Below are 5292 nucleotides of genomic sequence, written 5' to 3'. Positions count from 1 at the left end.
CAACAATACAATACATCTCATAAGCTCAGGTACTTACACTAGATTTGTCGACTTAACGACAGCTAACGTTTATTTACAATATTTCCGTACAATAATCTAATAATTCGCTGGCGCCTGCTGCGTGAAGACGATTTATATACTGAGTGGCAAAAAATCTGACCCTCAAATGTATGCAGTAATAAGTAATTGTGTAAGAAGAGTGGGCCAAATTTTGTGCCGGTGAGTAGGTATATTTAACACCAAAATTTTAATACTCAATAATCCTCAATTTGCTATCGAAATATAAATGAATAAGCCTAATATTTTTAAGATTGCTTTAGAGAAATGTGAGTGTTCAAAGCTGACAGGCGCCGCGCTACAAAATGTCCAAGCACCAATAGGTAGGCTACGTAAATAATAACATTAAAAACAATGAAATAAGAATCGAACGAAGTCGTTGATTTAAAATGCTTGTTCATAATACATTAGAAATAGTTTCTAGTCTAAGTTACTTGACCTTCTGCATGATAAGGTCTATCTTCTCGTCGCAGCGCGGACTCGTTCCTCTGGAAACGGAAAACAAATATTTTAACACACATAAGTAAAATATCACTGATATATTGTATGGAAATTATAATAAAAGATGATCAAATGGACGCACGTTAATTTTCTTGTTTGTGTTTAAAAGTGTACTCACGTTACGCCCCGAGTTGGGCGCCAATATATTTAAGTATCACACAAAAGTAATCTTAGCAGGTTATTCTTCGGTAGAAAACATAGTGGAAAATGTTGCCAATACTTGTGGTTATACCGGAGCACTGTTTTTCCTCCGGATGGAGCCTGAGACGACTCGGTCGACACACGAGAAGAAAAACTTAGCCGCATTCCGCTCAAAGAAATCGTGTTTATACTTAGTAGTGTTCGAGTTCGTGTTCATCAATCGATGGGGGTGTCATCCAGTGGTCATCCGGTGGTCTGTTCTGACCTTATGGACAATTCCTAATGGTGTGTATCCGAAGGTGAGGAGGCGTGGTTTGTACCTGAAGGCGGCGGGGGGCGGCCCCACCAGCGCCACCAGCTGCGCCACTTCCTGCGAGTGGTGCGCCAGACGCGCCAGCGCGGCGACGTGGTTTGTACCTGAAGGCGGCGGGGGGCGGCCCCACCAGCGCCACCAGCTGCGCCACTTCCTGCGAGTGGTGCGCCAGACGCGCCAGCGCGGCGACGGCGCGGAACAGTTCCTCCTCGCGGGCGCCTGCCCCAGCAGCTGCAGCAGCGCCATCGCCAGCTCCACGCTCACGTCGTCGAACACCTGCCGGCAACGGTCACGACAGAACACGCAGGGACAGGGGGGAGGGCGCGTGCCCAGTGCCCACTATACGTACCAATGGCATAGTGTGCTGCTTTCAGAGGGCGCAAAAATTCCTTACACAGTAAATGGTAAGTTTTTTAGGGTTACTGTATATTTTAGTCTTTTAAATAGATATAGATCTACCTACTACTTGGATACTTAAATAAAAGGCGGCAAATTTTCTTCCGCCCCGGGCAGTTAGCACCCACACAACGCCACTGCGCCCGCGCATCAATGTATCCACTTTGTTACTACAGTAAAATTGGATACATTTGTTCACGTTGCTGTTGCCCTGTCCTGGTATTTTTACCTGTTTATTGACAAGGTCTCAAATAGAACAAATGTGAATTAAAAGTACAGAAACGACGAGAACAGAATAATGACAAGAACTAACTCCATATTCATAAAAAGTTACAACTGGTTTTATCTAACTATATTTTATCTGCGTTTGGCAAATCTCAAAGTGACAGATTTATACGAATGCATTATAAACTCAAAAAGCCTAACTAGCATTTACAAACGAAGGAGCTAGACTGGCCAAACTTCCAATGTAAAGCATTTTCTTATTTTAAAATAAAAACGTATTGTATTTGCGAACAGCCTCTACATTTCCTCAAAATCTCTTTCACCTCGCATTCACGATCAAGGACCGTTACGCAACGCGCTATCTCCGGGGTGCACGCAAAGGTCACCCATTAGCGAATTATCACAAAACAAATAGACTCCTGCGCATACACGTCGTAAATGTACGTAGCAGTAAACACGGCTGACGGTCGTAAAGCGATTCATCTCTACGAGCAGATAACAGAATGCTGCCGGGAAACCCTCGCTACGACGTTATATGCCTTCAAAGTACCAAAAAGTTTACCACTTTGTTTATAATGCCTGCTGAGAGCTTTAAAAGCTAAACCTACACCTAAGTCGTGGCCGTATCGCAGCTGGCACTCGTGATCGCATTCGCCATCTCTTTCTACCCTCGTCTTATGCCGCATGACAGAAAGAAGTGGTGATAACCTCACCTAAAAGACCACCTAAAAGACCTCTGCTCCTCAAAATTTCACCCGTTAACGGGTCTCATTGTGTATGCTTATGGATTCAAGGCCAAAGAGAATACCTAGACTATTACAGATGCAGTACATCGCATGCAGTGTATTCACTAGCTTACTCAAGCTTATTGAAAAACAAAAGATAATACGAACTTTTCCGACAAAATACGGTAGTAAAACAACTACATTTGTACTGAACAAGTGGGTTAAATTTTCGGCCTTATCTACACTTACGATCAGGTTAATCGCAGGAAAATTAATTAAATGAATAATGTTACTAATACTGCTAGGTTTTCCATCTGCCTGTCAAGTCTGTTACTAAGCTTGACAAGTTAGGTATTACTAGAATTCGAAAAGACGGAATTTTTTGTTAAGTTAATAAATGAATAAATAAGGTCCGACACCTGACATCCGGCGGCGAACCTCGACAGCGTACAAATATTAGCATCAGCCGCTGGTGTCGTGCTGTTATGTCATAAAACACCATTTTAACCACAACATTGTTTGATGATCCTAATGCAGTTTAATGACATTGAACACATATGTTAATAAGAGCAAGGCAAACAGTCGTCTTTCATAAAAGGCCAACACGTTTGAAACATGACAATGAACGTGAGAGAAATTGATTTGGTTAGTTGTTTGTTCGGTATAGGTGTCTGAAGTTGCTATGTTGCCGAATGATGTAACAACTGAACTTTAGATGCTGTAAGTGTTGTGTTGTTTTAGTCGTGCAGTAACGACAAAATATGTTAAGTACCGCCAAATTTTTCGACAAATCTTCAAGACCATATTGATAATTTACTTGTGCTGATACAATAACATAATTTATCTAAAAAGCTCATGACTATCAATTCGGGTGTACGTACTAGCGAACAAACTGAATCAGGACTAGGGCTTGCAATCCGGATAACCGATATCCATATTATCCGGATATCGCGCCCATTTTCAACCGGATAGGAAGCTCTTCATTATCCGGATAATTTGGATAATTCGAATATCTGATATCAAGCGCGCGCTCGCGCATTGTGAGAGGTTAGTGTAGTGTATGCATACACACAGATACATTTCTTTTTGTATTAGGAAGGTTTACATGCAATACTTATTAGTTAGGTAGGTACATTCTTAATTCTTGTTTGGTAGTGGCGATGATGAATTTCTGGTAAATGTGTATGTAAGTAATGTATGTGTTTATTTTATTAATATTATTATATTTTATGTATTTTTTCAATCTTCAATATATTTTTTACCTTACATTACACACCTCTGCTTGATCACCTTTTTCTTGATTCTATGTTAATAACATCGTCAGGTCGAATAAGAAGGTAGAAGAAGAGATTGCTTTTTTAGCGATTAGACCCCTGTTTTTCTCGTCTCCTACCCTACCTTTAAGTTCTGATTTCATTTTATAATGAATGTTTTTTGGTGTTCAATACAATACGCTTTGTATTGTATTGTTTATTTATTCTTATAATAGAGCAAGAACCCGCAAGAGCCACCTTCGTTATAGTATCGTTATAATCCTTCGTTATAGTCCGACTACAGGACCAGAGCACGAAGCCTATTCCTTTGCAGCGGGGAGTCAGACAAGGAGATGTGATCTCTCCGAAACTGTTCCGTCTGCTGTGGAAGATGATTTTAAGGTTCTGGACTGGAAAGGACGAGGCATTAATAATAATGGGGAGTACTTCACTCACCTTCGATTCGCCGACGATATTGTAGTCATGGCTGAGACTATGGAGGACCTCAGTGCTATGCTCGCTGACCTCAGCAGAGTTGTTTCCGTTCCACCGAGTTAGCTTAAATAAAATAACATGGAACAAGACGAAAGTCATGTCTAATGTTGTGCCAGCTCCCGTAATAGTCGGAGGCTCTGCGCTCGAGTTGTTGACGACTATGTATACCTGGGAACAAGCGATCCAGTTAGGTAGGTCTAACTTCGAGAAAGAGATCACTCGTCGAATCCGACTCGGCTGGGCAGCATTCGGGAAGCTTGCAGTGTCTTTTTCGGCAATTACCGCAGTGTTTGAAGTCAAAAGTCTTTGACCAGTGGTGTGTTGCCAGTGATGACATACGGATCTGAGACGTGGGCGCCACGATGGGCCTCATTAGGAAGCTCAAAGTCACTCAAAGGGCTATGGAGAGGTCTATGCTCGGGGTTCTCTACGGGATAGAGTCATAAATGATGATATCCGCAGTAGAACTAAGGTTACCGAAATAGCCCGAAGAATTGCGAAACTGAAGTGGCAGTGAGCGTGCTCGCAGGACTGATGGCCAATGGGGTTAGAAGGTTCTCGAATGTCGTCCGCGGAGCGGAGAGACGAGCGTCGGGTAGGCCTTCAATAAGATGGAGCGACGACCTGGTTAAGATCGCTTGAATTGCGTTGGATGCGGAAAAGCACAAGACTGGTCTGCGTGGAGAGCCTTGGGCGAGGCCTAAGTCCAGCAGTGGACGTCTTTCGGCTGACATGAATGAATCGAATCTACTCTCGATTCTGAGTATTTCTGAGCAAAGTGCTTTCCGGTTTTCAGTTATATTAAAAATTAACACCTTGCATAAAAAAAACTTTCAGCCTTTAAAATATAACGAAGGTCTGGCTGTCGTGGGCTCTTGGTCCGTAAGGCAAAATAACAACAAGCAGGAGACAGAGAAGTTATAAAGCGTTTTTAAGTTATTTCACTCATTAAAGTGACAAATAATGATTTTTAACGTGCGTATAAGACAATCAGTGATTAAGTTAATTAACACGATTCGTCTGATGAAACAAATTTAAAATTGTTTTTAGCGTTTTTTTAAATATTTGGAAAATTATTCAATTATTCAAAATAACCGGATATCCGGATACTGAGATTTCAAATATCCGAAATATCCGGATAATAAAAAGTTACCGGATAGTGCAGAGCCCTAATTCAGGACCAATT

Source organism: Choristoneura fumiferana, chromosome 18, assembly GCF_025370935.1.
Source record: "Choristoneura fumiferana chromosome 18, NRCan_CFum_1, whole genome shotgun sequence".
NCBI classification, from domain to species: Eukaryota; Metazoa; Arthropoda; class Insecta; order Lepidoptera; family Tortricidae; genus Choristoneura; species Choristoneura fumiferana.
The sequence above is the reverse complement of the archived record's forward strand: the minus strand, read 5'-3'. Positions refer to the sequence as shown.